Here is a 20,337-nt window from a genome sequence, read left to right as displayed (position 1 = left end):
GTCTTAATGAGGAGATGTTTATGTAGAAAGCTCCTTGAGAATGGACTTCTGCTCTGTATTTGTACAGTGATTAGGAAAATGGGAATCTGACCCATGGCTGAGGTTTTGACTGCTTTTGCAGTGCAAACTGCTAGTTCTGCGTGCATTGATCTTATCAAGTCTTATTTATTATGGATTTATGTCTCCCAGTTAATTGTGTGCTTCAGTGGAAGCTATACCTGTGATAAAAACACCAATAAGGGCTTTTTCACAGAACCTCTGGTGTCTAATTTTGGTCTGTCTCTGTAGAAATCATTTTGTGACAACTACTGAGAGTCATAAGGTCTTTCCAACATCAGCTGTCTATTTTTCACAAAGACCTTATGTGCTTTAAATTGTCTTTATACTCAACCTCTTCTGGCACATCTAGCTGAAATCAGACAAGGTGTTCAGAAGTTATTGGAGAAACACCTTTTCTTTCTCATGTACATACACAGACTCAGTACTAAGCTGAATGTTTTAGCTTCTTTGGAAACTAGGCTAATAAATAGCAACAGTAAAAGATTTCCTTGTTCAATGTTTTTGGAGTCTGTGGTGAATGTCAAGTGTACTCTCACAATATTCAAAAGGATATAAATAAAAAAACATACATGCATGCACAGCACCACAACGGAAGCTATTTCACCACAGATCCTCATACCTCTCGAGCTGAACCAGGAGAATCTGTCAACATTTTGGGGCAGTATGAGAAGAGAAGCAAATATTATCAAGTGTTGCTGAAGGCTCACTCCCTCTGGATATTGATCAAAGCAGTGCAGATATGCTCTTGAATGTCCTCAGTACTCTAAGTATAAGTGTACGAAAAAAGAGGGAAAGTTTTGGGTTTTTTTTTTTGTGTGTGTGTGAGAGAGAGAAGTGGAAATCTCACAGGTCATAGAAACAGGAGAGAAAGTCTGAAACAACAAATCTTGCAGTTACCTGTGTTGGGACTCTATACATGTGAAAATATCCTAGCATTTCTGGACCATGATTGGGTCTCCAAGTTGCAGACCCTGGAAGATATATTGCAATCTTAAAATATAAGATATCTGATTCTGATACAGGAAGATCTTTGAAAGATATAGCGATGTTTTCAGAGGGAGATCTTGCTTTTTCCCAAACCAACAATACTCTCTGTTCTTTGTTTCTAAGCTAGGGGCTTCTAAATGCAGTGTGTGGGAGACTAGATATACTTGTAAAATAGAAAAATGTCTGGGTATCTGAAGAGAAAGAGAAAGTGAGACACCGGCTATTGGAAAAGGAGTTTCGTATTAAGTAGTGTAAACGTTACTTTCACCACTTAATTACAGAATTGTAAGGTAGTCTTGTTAAAAATATAATCCTCATTGCAATCTTTATATCACTTGGAAGTTTCCAAGCTATATTCAACCTTGTGAACTCCTAGACCATAGCAAAGATTCTGATGGGTACCATTGTTGTGCTGTCCATCAGAGATTACACTGGTGTGGACAAGTCTGAAGAATAAAGTTCTGTAGGAACAGTACAATTCTCAGGTGTTTCTATATTTACAAGTGTCATAACAACTGAAAGTAGTACTGGGTCTGAACTGACTTCTTTTCTTTCTCTTCCATCTTTTCCTAGATATTTGCTTTTTTTCCTTTTATTCCCCCGCCCCCCTTTTCTTTTTAAATTGAATAAAACTGGAAGATTAAAAGATCAGTCTGTCCTACTTCTGAACCTAATCAAGGCTGAATTTGAAGACTTGATATATCTGTTGCACAATCTGGGGCTCTTCACTGAAGATATTCTGTCATCTATATTTAAGAATTTGAGAATCAGCTTGTTTATACAATACAAAACCAAAATACATAATTATTAGTAGGTCAAACCTGTTATTATCTGTCATTTATTATGTAACTTGACCAGGTCGACATCAGTTGAGTTTACTTATTTGGAGCTGCAGTGTGAGGAAAACACAGTAAAATTTTCATGAATCCAATATGGTGGAATAACCATGTACTTCATCCAGGGGAAAAAAAAAAAAAAGAAAAATCACATTTACCATGAAGCAGACTTGATTTATCTAGTAAGTATATATCATTATGATACAGATTTGACCGTCTCATTTTTTATTTATTGATACAACCCACTATGTTTAAGAATTATCTTTTTGAGAAGAAAGATTCTCTACCAGTATTCTGATTATTATAGAAATGTAGACACAAGCAAGGCAATACTATGAATTCACCAAATTTCACTAGAAAAGTCAGTACAAAGCATTTCAAACTAGAGTGAGAAAGCTGGATTAAGCATAGGAAATTATTCACTCTAAAAAGTAGGCAAAAAATTAACACAGCTGTTGTACCCATATGTTTTTCAACTTTGCTTCAAAATTAAAATGTTTTAAAGGAGCACTTTGGAATGTAATTTTTTCTGACACAAACAGATTTTTTTTCCTTTCAGATTCTCGACCGAGGCAGAGTTCTATGTGATCATTTGTTCTACATCAAACTAGATGTAACATGCTACCAAATATAATGAGGCAGCAGGTGGAAGCTAAAGGAAAATCACATCCAGAACAGATATTTATATTATAGAACATCTGCTATTCAAGAACTGAGGAATACAGTTGGAATAACCACGCAATAAAGGAAATTGAATCCATGTAATGTTTAGAAGAAGTAATACAAGGGTCCTGTTTCCCAATGTGTCGATGTCTTCATGCTTGTATTCCCTAAAAAATATTCTGGAAAGACTATAGCCTATACGAAGAAACAATGAAACCTTTTTTAACCTCAACTAAAAGATAAAATAAAAAATTGTTCTACCTGATATTATATAACACCTTGTGTTAAAAAGTGAACTTGAAAGGTTTGAAAATCTCTGAAATGTCATTTATTCCTAACATAGTGAACACAGGCTTGATTTTAGTGACTTCTTAATATCTATGATGGAGATCTTCTGGAGCCAACAAATGCCTTCATTGCCTAGGTTTAAAGCCACAAATCTCAGTACTGCGGAAAAATGGATTTTAGTATATCTCAACAACTGCAAGACTATGTAAATTTAGTGAAGATAATAATCACAGTTGTTTGTTCTTTTTCACATGAAAGTAGGAAATACTTGACTGTATAAAACCACTTTTAATTAGCACATTGTTAAATAAACAGTGTAACCAGATGCACTACTGCAGAAAGTTAACAAGCTACTGTGTAATAAGCTAATAATCCATTGCACAGATATTTTAACTCTAAATATAGAAAGCTTTTTTTTAGTCTAGGTTCTACCTGTATTCTACATATATATTCTACTTATATTCAGAAAAAAAGTGACACTTTTCTTCCTGTTTCATGAATAACCTACTTTAATTTGCAAGAAAATTAGCTTCTGGTCATTTCTTCTTTTGTGCAATTTGGATGTTGAAATAGGAGATGGTCTTGTATTTCTTTCCTTGAATATATTTGGGACCCTTTTCCAGAGGCAAATCTGAATCTTTTCTGGATCCTCCAAAGAGCTACTTCCAAAAAAATTCAATGTCCTTTAAGTGTGGAAAGGTTACTGTAGAGACTGACTGACAGCTTCAGCTAGGAAAGTTATTTACTATTTGTGCCCAATGATGTTTTTATCATTCTTCATGAAAATAAAGAAATAATTATTGTCTTCTGGAAAGGACTTTGCAATTCAACAAGTCCAGTTCTTGTTATTGTAGACATATGTCACCGGGGAAAACTGCTCAGTTCACATAGTTTAAATCAAATCAAGATTGAAGTGGTTTATGGATTTATCAGTGACACATAATTAACTGGCAATCAGTGACCTGTACGTTCAGGATTAGTATCAGCGGAATGCTAATTTACAACTACAAGGTTCTAAACACCCCTCTCTCTCTATCTAATCCCAAAATGGCTATCCCCATCCACTACCCCCTCCGCAGGCCATGTGGTTACACAGACGTGCACCCTGCCAACCAGCAGTGTAAGTTCCCTGCTCACTCCCCCTTCCCGGGGAAGGGACTCAAGCCCTACATGCCTCCATGCCAACTCCACAGCTGCTCACCCTAGTGATTAAGTCCCCCAGGGAGTCACACCCCCATTCCCTGCAAATGACCCACAAGCTCCCTCATGGTGGGGGGCTGCTTCTGGCACTCCATGGTGGGGCTGCACTGGCAGGCTTAGGAAGGGGCAAGGGGTTCATTGTGTGGGTGCTGCTCTGCTACCTGCTCTATCTCCCCTCCACTACAAATCTTCTTTTATACTTCTTTTCAAGCTCACGTGCAAGTATAGTCTTCATCTGATCAAGGTCTGTCTTTAAAAATGGAGAAGGTTATTGCCTCTGTAGTAAATCCTCTTGAAATTTCTTTCCAGAATTTCATCTTATTGTGTGGAATTTCACCTACATTAATTTCCAGCTTCAATTTATTCACTACCGATTTATGACATGTTGTTCTTATATCAGCACTTTACTGTCATTTACAAATGATAACTCTTTGGCAGAAATTCTTTCTATCCACCAAGAATATAATAGAATAAAATTGAAAACATTTAGAGATTTAAAAGAAATAATTTTATTTTAATAAGATGTTTTAACTGACTCCAAAATTCAGGCTAAAAATACTGTTTTATAGGAAAAAAGCAAACACAAATTTCTTGGTTTCCTTTTATAATTATAAATGTCAAATCACAGAATTTCCAGTGAAATCAAAGGTTGTTTCTGTTCTTTCTTGGACTGGAGTTTCAAACAGACAGTAAAAGTAGGCTTCATCTCCAGACTGGCATCTACATTTATGTGTCCATATGTAGATGTACACATGTGCTAATTGTCAACACTCCTGGTACTCAGTGGAGACCTAGATACATCAGTTAGTGGAGTTATGTTCGGTAGACCACAATTCAACTTATTCTGAAGAAGACACTTAAAGGTCAATTGACTTAAAGGTCAATTCATTTGCCCCAGAGAATTATCTAGTGCCCTTTGAAATATCTTATGGCATCTGGGATATACATATGAATTTCTGGAAGATGTGACATAAGACCAATGGATAACCTGTGCTTGCTTACATTGGTAGATGGAGGCTTGTTGGAGTACTATAAGTGAGTATCTCTTTAAATCAACTGAATACATAACTACGTTAGACCTTTGTATATGTAGGCACATATACCTAGGTGCCTCAGTCTGGAGCTGATGCCCCCTTGTAACTGCAGTTATTGTGGAGATACATGGCTCAACCAACCTGCAGATATACTGCCTCACTAAATAGAACTGTGTGAAATAATAATGAAATGGGAAAAAATACATAGTTTCCAGAAGAGAAGTGTGATTAAAAAAATCAAAAGGTTAAATCAGGTCAGATTCAGAACAAAATGTTTTAGTTTAGGAGATTAAATTAATAGAAAATTAAAACATGTAAAAATGACTAGTTTGATTTCTTTCAGTCTGAAATATATTTTTGGTTTTGTCAAAGTTAAACGGAAATAAAAGGCATTTTAAGTTCAGTGAAACATTTCGGGTATATCCAGAACAATTTTTTTTTTCTTTAGTCATTTCTGTGAAACAGACACTTCATTGCTTTTACAGTTCAGTGGCTCAGCAATGTATTCATTGATTTCTGCAGGCACAAACTCAGATCCTTTAATGATAATGATGATCTTACTGTTCAGTCATTGTCAGAAAATGGAGTCTGTGAGTTTGTTCCTAGTGCTACTCTGTTCTCTGTGGTATATTTGTCATTTTACAAAAATCCAGAAATTTCTAATTCTGGTTACTCACTAGTTCTCAGAAGAAGCAGGAAGAAGTCAGGAGATGAAACTGAAAGTTTGAAAAATCATTAAACAAAGCTGGATTTACTACCTGGGAATAAATTATATTAATAGTGCCATGGAACATACACTAGGGTACCTCCTTCTCTTATTTCTTGTGCAGCTTTGCCACTGAAAATATCTCTTTGCTTTTGGATGTTATTTTGCTAGCTGGGTACAAAAAAATCAGGAAAAAAAAAATCCTATAAAGCAAACAAGGTTTTAAGAGATTCTAGATATGTTGCTTATTCTTTGGATTTTCCTGTTTGTAAGACAGGTACCGCAGTGCTTTTTTTAACTATCCTATTCAATTGGCTGAGTTGCTTGTACAGAAAATTCTCAGTTTTAATTTGGAGACTAGTTTGAAAGGACAGAGAAATGTATAACTTTGGTTTTGGGATTCAGTGTTCAGAAGCAAATGCTATTGCCATTTGGCCACAATTAATTCAGAGAACATCAAGAAAGGATCACCAGCAGAGAGGTTTTATGTCACCAGTCTTTCACGAGACTCACAAGAACAAGGGAGTCTAGGCATGTTTCCTATATATTTGCTTTTGGAGGGCACCAGGAAACCCAGCCCTCTATTACTGTTTTGCCTTTAGGGTATTACAAGGCACTGAGGTTTTGGGACTAGTGTTTCTTGGAGTCTGCCTATAAGACACTCTGCTGACTGTTTAACAAGAGAGGGAATTGTTTTTGTCTTTGACAAAACTACCACTTTTCCTTCTTGTCAGGAATTTGAAACATCTGATGATGCTTTGTATTGTGGTTTGGTGCCCTAGTGAAGGACAACAGTTCTCAGAAAGTCCTTCTTTCCCACAGTTCATTGAGTTTATGAAAATATTTGTCTCCATAAATGCCTCCGCTCTAATGTACTCTCCACTTTGTTCACCATGGCCTGTGGTCATTGGCCAACTCTTGAATAACACAAACCAGGATATGATCTTCCTAGGGAGAATATACATAGGTAGGCAGCAACATCACAGGAAGGATAAAGTGACTACAGGTCTTTATCCAGCCAAATCAGGTTCATTCTGTACAACCATTCATGGCACCATGCCCACAAACCCAAACACTCCCACCAAGATCAAAATAAACATCACCAAATCATGACTTTTCTACATTACACATACAGCTTGAATTCACCAGGCAGGTGTACAAAGAAAAGATTGTTTGTGCCCTGTCATTACCTACTAGCATATTACTGAAATTTCTGAGGCAAGGACTGTATCTCTGGGTTAACAACCAGAAGGTGTTACCCATTACCTTTAACTGGCTGTTACTCATCTCCTCTGACTGTACCTGACAACTAATATGAGGATTAATGTCCATCTCTTTCTAATTTGGCTGGATAAAGACCTGTAGTGTAGCACTACATAGTCATTCCTAGCCTGGTTTACAGCAACAGAGTGGTCTTTAAGAGAACATCAATAGAGCAATGGACCTCAGCATTTTTGTAGTAAGGGTTTCAGGTTGGTCCAATATTTAAACTCTTACTTCTAATTTTTTTTTTTTTTTGTTTGCTTGTTTTATTATTATGAGGATCCTCTAATACATCTTTTCTATACACTGGGTTTATATAGGCAATCCTTGTCCTGCACTGGTGTACATTACTCATTTTCTGCCACAAGTCTTTCACTTTCTTCCCTGACTTCGTAGCACAATATAGTCTGTAAAGTACTCAGAAATAATTCTGTTAAAAAGTGAAGGCATGCCACACTATGATCTGTCTGCATTAATAAAGCTTTTGCACATGGGGAAGTAACTGCTGAATTTGAATGAGATAATTATGGGCAAATGCATCAGCAGAGAGGCGGATGTTTTAAAGCTTCAGACACTAATTGCCTGTTTTGTTTTGTTCTTAGTGGGTATCTTTCATTTTTGCCTTTGAAAACTTGTACGCTTGTAGCCAGCTTTCTCAGATATGTAAAATAAGAAGGGATACACTGATTTGAGAAACAAGCAGCAGCCACAAATGTAAACAAGATATGCCTTTTTGTTTCACATCAGAATACTTTTTGCTTTTGACCCTCACTAATCTCCTGCAGTTTTCTTGCTAAGGCATGCTTATCACAAGGACAAGACGTTTCATCAGATGCAACTCTTTATCACTTCTAAATGCATCTGACATAGCCAGGAATTTACTAAAATGACATACTTATTACCCTTTTAAGAAGTGTATTCATTTCTATATTACTTTTAAAAGACTTTTTTCACTTTCTTGTATTTTTATGGTGCAAAAATACTCATTGATGCCTTAGCTTGATTTGACATGTCTTTCATAAATCAGCCAGAAGAATACAATAAATGCTAAAGCATCAAATCCAAGCTAGAGAGAGTCAATAAATTAATGTGTTTTCATTTATTACATTTGCTTTTTGAGTTTTAACCTTTAAGACATAATCTTGACATAATTTCTATCTTTTCCAATGAAGAAATGTAAAAATATTAGCGTGGGATCTTGAGCGGGACTCAGCTCAAAATCACAACATCTAGAGCATCAGTCAGTTTCCTCAGTATAGGTATCTAGAACCATTTGGGACAGTTTGGGTAAGCAGAGTCATCTTCAAACAGCTGGCAGACATGATGCAGGTGCTATAAAAGTCATATTCATTTCTGGTTCTCGGAAGTCTCAAAATTTTAGTTACCTTGTGAAATCCACCTTATTGTACTGGGATGTCAATTTACTGTACAGTCAATGGAGAGAGATAAAGATCTTTGAAGGTCTTCAGGCTGAAGTCCTGTCTACTTGAGTTAATAGGTTCTAGAAGACATTGGGGTCACACAGATATTTCTAGACAATTTTGTAAGTGGACAACATGGAGGAACTGAATCCTTTTCATTAGAAGATAGTTTCATTTAGACATCCACAGTGTAGACACAGGTTAATTCCTAGGCTAAGCAGCTTGAAATCAGTAATTATTTTAGCACTAAAATAAACAATACAATACTACCAAGAATTCAGACTTCATTGAAACCTCATATAACAAGAGATTTATAGTTAAAATCATGAAAATATACAAGAATGCAACAGAGAGTTAAATTCCTGACCTTCTCACTGAGGATCTGTGAAGGCAAGCTTTAACAGACAATAAAACATCATATTAAGTGAGGTTAAGGACACAGGTGACTTCATTAGAGAGCAACTTATATCAGAAGAGGCAGTGATCCAATTGCAGCAGGATTCCGGTGCATGTGGATTAAGAGAATAGATCTTGAGAAAAGAAATCAATAAAAGAAGGAGAACAGTCATATTGAAGGCAAGTAAGAAAACAAAAATTCTATTAAGTAAAACATGTTAAGACTTGAGATGAATCCTATTCACCCCAGGACAGGAACTCACCTGGAAATGGCTACCAGTTTCAACATTCAGATGGTTCAAAGACATTAAACTATCAACAGAGGAGAGACTTGTTCTGTCTTTCACATTCTAAACAAACACTACTGATCATTGGTTGCTTTCAACGTGAAAAACTCTGTTTATTACCCTTGCCTTACCACTTTGGAAATTATATTATCATAGTTTTTGTTATGTAAAGTTTTCCTGCAGATGTTTTTTGCCAAATTTTATAAACCACTTTTAACTTGGGTGTTGTCAAAGTTTATCTTTGCACTTCAGAACCACTGCTTTCTCTAACTGTAAACCATAATTTGTATTAAAATGTGATTCAGAAGTAGCTTTTCAAGGATCCTATTGATTAGTGAGCATTAACAACACTTTGTTGTTAGAGTAGCAACAGAATAAAAAATCGAGCTGCTTCTTTTGTGACCTTTCTGTAACCAATTCAGAATAATAACTTAGTTTTCTGTGAACTCCAAGATCTATCCTATTCATATTTTCTTATTTGAAGTACTGAGGGTTTGGGGTTCCCCTCCCGACGCCCCCCCCCCCCCCATTTGTTTCAAATAACCTAGTTTTCTTCTGTCTAGTTCCTAAGCTGATTCAGCCACCATAATAATTATCTCTGACTAGGCTTTAATTACACTTTATCAACCAAGAATTATTGTTTAGTGAGCTGATAAGTTTGGTGGTGATATTGAAGGGTTTGTCATGCTGTACATGGAGAAGATACATTAGAATGTGATAATATCAAATAATGGAAATCAAAGAGAACAACACAGAGAAACAAAAGTAACATCCTTTGAAATTCTACTAAATTTCCCCGTGTCAGTATTCTACTGGACTACTCTGAGCAGTAAGTGAATCTGTCTCCATGGATTCAGTGAAAAGGTTCCATGGAAAATATCATGGGCTTCTTTTTGGAGGACTTGTTCTATAGAGGAGAAAAAAAAGAAAAAAAAAAAAAAAAGCGAGATTTGTTATAATGGACAATACCTAATAAATATCAATAAGATTTTCAAAATTTTGGGGAAAAAATATTCAAGTAACAATATATGTAATAGCAGTCCATTAATCTGTTGGAGTTTTTTTAGGATGCAGACCATTACAGAAACAATGTGAACAGTATTGTCTGAAAAGACTAATTTAAATAGAATGAGATTATAGGTTTGGGGGCAAATGAAATAAATCAGGAGAAGACATATTATCCATCAGTTGAAATGTATTTAAAGTATGTTAAATACTTTAAATGTGGAATGTTTCACAAAATCATATCATCTCAGAAATTCAGAATATAGAAGGGCAAGAAGAACCAGGAACATGAAATTAATTAAGGAAAAATATGTTATTTGCCTTAAGTACTGAGGAAGGAATTCTGTTAGAATACCCTTGGCTATATTTTTTCTTAATACACAATCCATGCATTCTTTGAATTAATTTCCTGTTTCAAGTGTCCACATTTTACAGCCCGAATACATTCAGCTTGTCTTGTGAGCAGATGATTTCTACTCTTAGCAACAATTTTATAAAGACCTGACATGCAGAGTACCTTAACTCTCATCATGTGTAAGCTGAAAATCAGAGGAAAAGTCACCTCAGCTATTAATCTTAGCTTTCCTACCTATTTCGGGTAAGCTTTTTGATAAAATTTACATGAATTCAGGCATTGCTCCTACTGTTTATTACACCTTGGGTTGAGTACCACTCATAACATGGAAATATTTCCAGGAAGCTAGAAACTGTAGGGAGTTTGCAGAGTAAAAATAGTCTTTTGTTTGTTTTTTGTTTTTCATTTTTAATATACATTTGCCCTGAATTTACATGCCAGAACAATGAATGAATGAAAGCTGTTGGTTGTCACCAGGGACCATCTACCTCTGTCCATGAACTGAGGATTTTGAAATCAGAGCACCTTTGTTTTGCTTATGAAGAGTAGGAGAAAACAGCTGTTGGTAGCTCAAAATCTAGAGACAGACAAACCAACTGGAATTGGCAGGTCTCCAAAGGGAAAGTTGGTATTTTGGATCAAGGTTAGGCAATATGGAAGCCCATGATCAGGGAGAGTTAGTGGAACTTTTTTAATACAGATTTGGACTTTGTATTTTACTTTCTTATGCCCATAACATGAGGATGAGATGCTTATTTTCAGGTCTCCAGTTCTGGTTGCCTTTTAACATCTGTGTAGTATAATGCAAAAAGCCAAAATGTTGTGAGCATGATTCCAAATAGCCCTTGCAATCACAGCTGAAATTCTGACTTTGAGTTTAAAATTAAAAAATAAACCACCTTTGACTTACAGCAAATGTGAGTCAAAATGTAGGCAGTGTGGGTGAACAATAGCTTGAGCTTTAATTCAGGTTCAAGACCTGAATTAATACCCTAATGTGAACATAGATGAAGGTTCAAGACCTGAGTTAATACCCTAATGTGAACATAGATGAAGACATTTTTTGTTAATGGAGATCCCAGAAAAAAATGAAACATTGAGAAAGAATAATACTTTTCTCCTTCCTAAATCATTAGGCACTCTAGGAGGTACACTAAATGTCTGCAAGATCTTTTTTGGCACCTTTAATGCCGAAGTGCTGGAAATGGTGGGGAGATACAAAATCTTTTCTGTGTTACTGAGGAGGAATTAGAAGTCATTGAAAATACTGTTGATCTTTGTGGCAAAGCCTGTCTGATCTGAACTTTACCCACCAGTTGTCAAGCTTGAGATACTTTTGGGAATACTCAGGAGGAGAAAACCCCAGGGAAAAACTGTTTAGCTCATTTAACTATTTTGCAGACAGTTTCAGTCTGCAGTTTGGATTTGTCACCATCCTTAGGAAGTATTCCATTCTCTGGAGAAACTCATGAGAGATACAAACTCCACAGGGATATTTAGAATTAGCTATAAATGCTGACTGGTGTTACTCGAAACAGCTGCCTTACATCTACTGAGGTCGCTTTTATTCTTCACAGTATTATTTTAGTAAAGATCTTAACAAATGTTTCACAGACAAGAAATAATATTTTCTTCCAGTTACCTCCAACCATTTTTGTTGGTCGCCTTTCCTTGATAGTAACATCAACTTCTTATGAGCAGGTACCCACAAACTCTAGTTTAATTTTAGCTGGGTGCAAAGTCTCAGTGACTTAAATGCAAATGTAGCAAATCAAATTTTAAACTGAACAATATAGGATGAAAAATGCAGTGTCATAATGATAACCTCTTGATTGTAAGTTAAAACAAAAATTTTCTTTACTTTATTGTAATCCATTTTGTACTGATCAAAGTTTTTTCAAGAATACGGAAATAAAAATTTCTGTCATTAAATGAACAAAACTGAAGCATCATGGATTAGATTCTTTGATATTGTAAGAAATTTGTGTTTTAAAAAATAGATTATTTCATCAATTCAACACTCAGTTACAATATTTCACTATTTTTTTCATGTAAAAATATCAGATGACAAATGTTATACACTCTAAAGACAAATATATATGTTGACAATGGGTGCTAATGTTAATGAATCTGTCAAATTCTTGGACACTTAAATTATTTCCCAGGGCTCAGGGTGCTATGTTTGTGACTGATGTCATATTTAGTGCTCTTGTGACAGGGTGAAAGTATGGAAAACTAGTGTAATAAACTTTAAAGGTATATTCTGTGTCTTAAGGGAATTGTCATTTGTCATCAGAAATGATAATTTAGTGTTTACAAGTTGTTCATAATTTACTTTGTGAGACAAATTGACATTGACATATATTTTATTTTCTACTCATACTGTTGGGTTTGGATTTTTTTTTAAGTTTTTATTTAATCTTTTTTTTTTTTTTTCAAGAAACTATTACTGTTTATAGCCAGATTTCAAAATATTCAAGAGAAGGCATTATCTTTGCTGATATCTTCCAATTACTTTTAATAAGTATTAGTCAATGACCAGACTTCAGCTTCTTTGAAATCAACTTCTTTGAGTACTATTAAGAAAACAAAATATGGAAATAAAGGTAAAATGGTGCAATATGAAAATTACTTACTACTAAACAGCTTATTGCTCATTGCATGATATTTTAGGGTTGAAATGGATTTTTGGAATTCTTATATGCTAACCTGTTCCTCAAAGCAGGGCTATCACTAGAGCTAGATCAAGTTGCCTGGTGTCTAGTCGACTTTTGAAAATCTTCAAGGATGGCGGTCCCACAGTTTTAGTGCTTCAGCACATTCTGACTTGGTTTATAATATTCCTTCGTCAGTCGTGAATAGGTAAATTTCTTTTTTCCTTACATTTCATTCAGCTTTTTATTTTTTTTTTTCTTCTGTATATTTTCTAGATTGGCTAACTGATCTGCTTCCTTATTGGGTCTCAGATGGTCAAGATCATCCTATGAGATCATATCCACAGTGCACAGTAAAACTAATATTACTAAAGGTATGTATTGTTAAAATTTGGAGATAGCAAGGTCTCCAGAAGGCTAAGAGAAACAATAATATTTTAGATGAACTCTGTATTTTATCTTTGTGTTACAGGCTTTGAAAGATATTCAATTTTTGACACCTTTCTTTTTGAAAATTCCCTGACAATCTGAGAGATTCTCCTTCCTTTGCCAGCTTGCATAGGATAATAAAAATAGTGGAAATAACACCTAGCAAAGCACCATCTGTATATGTTACTACAGAAATGAAATTGCAATATGAGAGAACGCTGGGAATTTAAAAAAATCATTATCCAGTCATTTGTTATTTTGAAAGCTGTTTGTCTTCTTTTTTTCTCCCCCCCCCCCCCCCCCCCCTGCATTAGTCACTGCATTGATTCAAGTTCAGTTTTGGGCTACTTAAAATTATGATTTGCAAATGAGGTGCAAATGCCTGAGTGTGAGTATTTGTATATATGTGAGAGAGAAGACATATGCACAGGTCTGTGCAATGACAGGTAGAGTTACATGGGGCATCATAATCATAGTAGCTGGAACAATTGGCTGTCATGGATTTCTTGCTCTGAAAGAGTGGCTTTGGATACCTTTTCAGCACTGCGCTATGTTGGCACCCCAGACAGATCTTTAAAACAACATCCCAAAGGTTTCTATTACTCTTTGGTGGAGATAGATGAGAAACTTCATGAAGTCTAGGGTAGGGGCCTTGCTGCTGCTACTGATTCATGTGAAAGGCACAGGATTTTTTCCTTGCTTTCTCATTTCTTTACCAATAACTGGAGTGACATTTACTGTAATTAAGTTTTTGCAGTATGTGATTTGAATATTCATAGCTATGGTGATTCTTCATCTTAATAAAAATATCCTTTCTCCTAAAAAACAAATCTTAAAACATCACACTGATAAGTTCCCAAATCTTATGAACTAACAGCTGTACTCTGGACAGAAACAGTAATTGATTTACTGTGGGGATACCATCACCATTTAAGATGGAAAATTGCCATAACTATAATGCTTTTTTTTTTTTAAAAAAAAAAAAAAGGTGTTTCCTATTCAGTTGCCTCTTTTTAGAATGATTTTATTTATCAGTGAAATAGAAAATACATGAAAAGAATGTTTGTCAGATAACATTTTGGTCTAATGTTTGTCTAGCCCTGACATACTGCAAGAGATGATAGCAAATGAGGAGACAGAGGAAGAATCAGGAGTGGGCAGAGACATCCCTAATAAGATGGTAGGTTGCTTTTCCTTATGTAGCTATCGATGTCTGAAGGAAAAAAGGCAAGAATGTAGTAAATGATATCTGCAGTCCCACAGCAGGAAGTAGGTTCAGGAGGGGAAGTGGGACTGATTCAATGTACTTTGTCAGCAGTTTCTTGAACGTTTAGTGTTTCATGCACTGACTCAAATGCAGAACAGTACCTTAATGCAATGTCTAACCAATTGGCACTAGATCTAGCTTAGTTTGCCACTCTCTAAGGTGTTTCAGGTTTCTAAAATGTTACAGGTTTTGCTGCTCATGGAACCTACTGCATGCTGGGGAAGAGAAAAAGTATATTTTATCAAAATAGTTTAAAAGTGGGTTTATGTGGCTAATATTAAACAGGCAGTGTGAACAAGTCTGAAGTTAGGCTTTGTTAAGGAAAAGGAGCAGAGTAATTGTAATCATGCTGGCTAATCATGCACAGTAATTGTGATAACTGTAACTGAGAGACAGTAATCTCTCAGACATTCACTGCTACTAAGGGTGGCAGTTTATGTTTAGGACATGCAGACTCATGAGCTGTATCTATAGTAGTGAATTAATTGTGTCCAAGAAGTGAGACACAGAATGGCCTATTGTTAACAATAAACTTCCTTAGAGCACAACACAGAGTACACAGACTGCCTGCTGGGAATGGTCCCTCCAGCCACAACTTGAACCAGGGCAAGTAGAGCTTCTTGGCCTAGATGGACCATTCTTGCAATTTAACAATACAGCAGCATTCCCATCATCCAGGATTATGCTCCACTGCTGTTCAGTTGACTAATATTTTTGTAGCCGCAGGCTTTCTTTCAGATGGTGTGAGTGCTTCCTTCCCACAGCAGCTTAGTGGATGGTGTATTACAAGCATGCTGTTCCCCAGAGTGTATGTTGCTCGAAGTCTTCCATTTGCATTGAATTTATTGAGTTTGAAGACATTCAGTATGTAAAAAAATCTTTGGACAGAGTTCCCAATTCTCCATTAATTTATTTCTATGTATTCTCTCTCTTTCTCTTTACCCACTCCCCCTCCCCTCCCCCTTTTCAGCTGTATGTCCAAAGACACATGGAGTTATTGTGAGGGCTTTTCAGTCAGTGTGTAGTCTCCAGGCTGATGCTGGTGTTGCATCAGCTACAACACGGTGTGTGCAGCGGGACTCATGCTGCAGGAAGCCTTGGACTTTGCTCTACCACAGCTTCAGGGTCTTCAGGTCTCAAGCTGCATTCCCGTTGTAAGCCTCCAGGGCTGCCAAGCTACGTCTTCCTTGGAAACTGCCACCTTGGCACCCCAGCCTGGCCCAGCGGGACATTATGGGCTAGGCCTCTGTTTTTCTTCACTGGGCATTAAAACCCCTTTTCTGCTGCTCTTTGCTGACTCATTGCAGCCTTGGCCAGTTTTCACTCATATATCCTGTGAGCTACCAAAATTTACCTCAGCCTGAACAGCAACACTAGGAGTTACTCGCTATCTCTGCTAATGTCTACGAACTGCATTTGACTTCCTTTATAGTTCACAGAAAGAAATTAAAGAAATCAGTATTTTTTCTGACTTTCTTAAGTGTACATTAAAATGAGATTAATATTTTACTAACAGTGTGTTAAACTCCTGTGAAAAAAGAGCTTGTAAAAATAGCTCAGCCACAGGTGCCTATGTTCTGGGTGTCTACATGGCATGAGGAGAATCCTCGAGAACCTCTTCAGAAATCATCTGCAGTTCATAACATTTTGTGAGTTATGCATTAGAATACACAATATGTCAAGAAATGAGCTGAGTCATTCATTGCTTGCTATTCTGAGACACTGTCCTCCTGAAATCTATAATTAGAAAATCCATATAATTGAATGGTGCTACTACCTTTTTCTAGCTTTTGTCCTTTAGCTGTCTTCTTAGAGTAAAAGCTGAAAAATTCACATTTCTGCAAAGATTATGGACATGAGGAAGTTGTGCCCTATGTAATTGGATACTTAAACCTGGGTATTTGTAGTATTAATATCTCTCATATCAGGCTTCAGTCAACAAAAGCAAAGGAAAATAGAAGAGAAAGGTGTCACACTATGACCTTCTCATGGTGAAAGTTAAAACTAGACTTCTTCACTATGTACTGCTTTATAGCTGTGAAGAAAAGAAAGAAAAAGGAAGGGTCAATATATTTACTTTAAATATTTTTTTTTTTTTTTACTAATTATTTTGCTTCCCTGTAGCTGCCATACAAGATAAAACCACAGAAGACTTTGGCTGTAATTCTCGTATTCATATGGAGAGAAATAACTTCTCTCTGTGGATTAATTTATTTGAATGTTAATATGTAGAATCTCCATTTTCATAAAGTTGTTTTTGATATTTCTTGTTTATTTTAATGCTCAGCTCTTGTTCTGCATCACTGTAATAAATAAAAAAACAAAGCTGAAGACTCAATTTGGAGTTTGTTTCAGATTTTAAAACAAATGACTGAGTTTGTCCTTGCATTAGAATTAATTAAGCATGTCTCTATTTTTGTGAAGTATTTTCAGGGGAATGGTAATTTCCAGACATTTGTAATGAAAACAGTTCATAACAAAATCAATAGCATGACTTTCTAATTATGAAGTTCTCGCTATTATACAAGTACTCACTATAATCAGTTTAACTCATTTACCGGCAGGGGGCTCACGATTAAAAATTTGGAGGGGTTGAAACCCAAAAGCAAACGGCTGTCTCCTTGTTACAAAAACATATTGCTAAGTTGCTCTACATCTTAATACAGTAGGCTATCAAAGGACATCCAGCAATGCTGCAGCTACACCAAAGGCTGTTAAAATGAATTGCTAGATGTCCCTCTAGGAGCCTCACTGATTACAGATATTAGATGATTTTCAACTTAAATATAAACCTAACAGATTTAACATGTAGCAGAAAAAACAGCGTGGGACATACTATGAGTACCAGGCAGTTTATAGTCCATCACTGTAGGTACGCTATTCATATGGCGTTGATATTCCAGCACCCACTGCCTAAGGTTTCATAGGGCATGGGCCATTTTCCAGTTAACTACAAAATCAGTGACTGCAGGAAAAAAAAATTCTGGCATGATGGTAAAATTTGTGTGTCATTGTTATTGGAAAGAGTTGTTTTCTGGACTTTTTAGTACAGATGGGTCTTTTTCATGGACTGAATGGCAAGCTTCCAGTTTCTTTGTATCTGTCTTAGTAAAACATAATTTAGTGCTGCTATGCTGGCAACCTAGTAATTAGCATCACACACAGAGTAAGCCTATTTGTCTCTCTGTGATAAATATAATGTACACAAACAGAGGATACTCACATGAACGTAAATATGTGTTGACAGCCCTATAATAAAGACAAACTAGTTTTAACAAGTCCAGTAGCATGCAAAGTTTTTCTGACCAACTTACAAGAAGTGAGATATAAGCTAAACTGGTAAGCATTTGTGATTAAACTGAAAATATAAGGAAATATATGGAAGAATGTCAAATAACATGAAAAATATTTTTATTTTGAGCATTTATTTTAAAAAAGGAAAATATCAGTTCCTTCCAGTGTGTCCTGATTTTGTGACAGGTTATCCTGATTAGAATCTTGACAATATTTGGTTATTTACTTTGTAGACTGAAGCAGGGTTAAACTCAGGTTCAGTCATGCCTGAATTACTTTTTGTTTGTCTTTTGGCAATTGAGTGTATGTTTATGTGAGTAATAGATATGGATATTAAAATACAATGATTTAAATGTTTTTGAATTTCTGAAATGTTCCAACAGCTATTTAATAAAAGCAAAGGTGATGAAAGAGTGAATTTAGAAACTACAATTGATCGTCCATTAAGAAGAGTGTGGCCAGCAGGTTGAGGGAGGTTGTCCTCCCCCTCTACTCTGCCCTGGTGAGGCCACATCTGGAGTGTCCAGTTCTGGCGTCCCCAGTTCAAGAAAGACAGGGAACTACTGAAGAGAGTCCAGCGGAGGGCTATGAGGATGATGAGGGCACTGGAGCATCTCTCATATGAGGAAAGGCTGAGAGAGCTGGGTCTGTTTAGCCTGGAGAAGAGAAGACAGAGGGGATCTCATCAACATTTTTAAATATCTAAAGGGTGGATGTCATGAGGATGGGGCCAGAGGCTTTTCAGTGGTGCCCAGTGACAGGATGAGAGGCAATGAGCACAAACTGGAACACAGGAAGTTCCATCTCAATATGAGGAAAAACTTCTTCACTTTGAGGGTGACCGAGCACTGGGATAGGCTGCCCAGAGAGGTTGTGGAGTCTCCTTCTCTGGAGATATTCAAAACCCTCCTGAACACAATCCTGTGCAACCTGCCCTAGGTGATTCTGCTCTAGCAGGGGGGTTGGACTAGATGATCTCCAGAGGTCCCTTCCAACCCCTGCCATTCTGTGATTCTGTGATCGTGGAAGTATTTCTTACACTGTACAGTATGGCAGCAGTCAGAAAACTCAAGCAAGATGTAGAATCCATCTTTGTGTATTTAATCTGTTTTTTTTTTCTTTTGCAGTAAAGAAGAGAGAGATTTCAGTTTTTCTACCATATCCAAAGTGCATTCCCAAGACCATGCAGTTTAAGACACACCTTAGTCTCTGCTGTTGATACTGTTCTTCTCTACATTAAATATTTAAGAGTTCTTTAAAACATTGAGCAACAGCTTAGGTCTGTAGTTCAGTTGTCTAGATCTATACCTAGCTTCCAAACCTTACTACAATGACTATTAAATATTTAGTAAAGGTAGAGCAGAGTCCCTAGGAGACACTGACAGCATTCTTTCTCAAAGCATACTATAGGATAGTCGAGTATTCTCACTGGATATCTTGGCTGAGATCCGTGAAGAAAAGGAAAGGAATTGTGTCATAGACTTTGGATGAATACCCTAGTCGCTATGTTATTGGGTAAAGAAACTCAGAGCCTGTGGAACTCTTGTCTTGTTGGCTTTGTTTTAGGGATGGTGTGGCTTTTGTTACATATCTTTCCAAAACAGATATTCCAGAATAGGGAAGCAATTAATTCAGTTTCCTCAATCTTCTCACTGCTTTGGGAAGAATTATTCATTATAAGGACTTTTTTTTTTTTTTTTTCCCCGAAATAGTCATAGAATCAAAAAAAACAGAAAATAACATCTGATCATGAAATAAGCCTCCTGTGTGACTCAGATTTAAGTATTTCATTTGTTTGTCTTGGTATGAAGAGCAGTAATTTTTGCTTGGCAAAATTCTTCCCACCCCAAGGAGCAGTATTGGGTTTTTTTACATTTTTTACAATGCAAAATACCAAAGATTTTCGGTTCGTTCTGGTAATTACTTTAATAGTTAACTCTTAAGGTGAGTTAGAATAAAAAAAGGATGCAATTTTGCAAAAATCCAGAACCTTTGAAATTTGTTTTAATGCCGTTATAGAATGAAATTAAGATCTTCCAAAATCTCTAAAAATATAGGTATAATCAAAGTGTGAAAGACTCCAGTTACTGCTTTGACAAGAGTCCAGCTGTAAGGGCTCTCATGATTCAAGTTTTTTCTCACAGCCAAACCAGAAACTGAAATTCTTATATCACTGAGAAATACCTGTATGT

Source organism: Balearica regulorum, chromosome 3 (assembly GCF_011004875.1).
Source record: "Balearica regulorum gibbericeps isolate bBalReg1 chromosome 3, bBalReg1.pri, whole genome shotgun sequence".
NCBI classification, from domain to species: domain Eukaryota; kingdom Metazoa; phylum Chordata; class Aves; order Gruiformes; family Gruidae; genus Balearica; species Balearica regulorum.
This window is presented reverse-complemented; position numbering follows the sequence as displayed.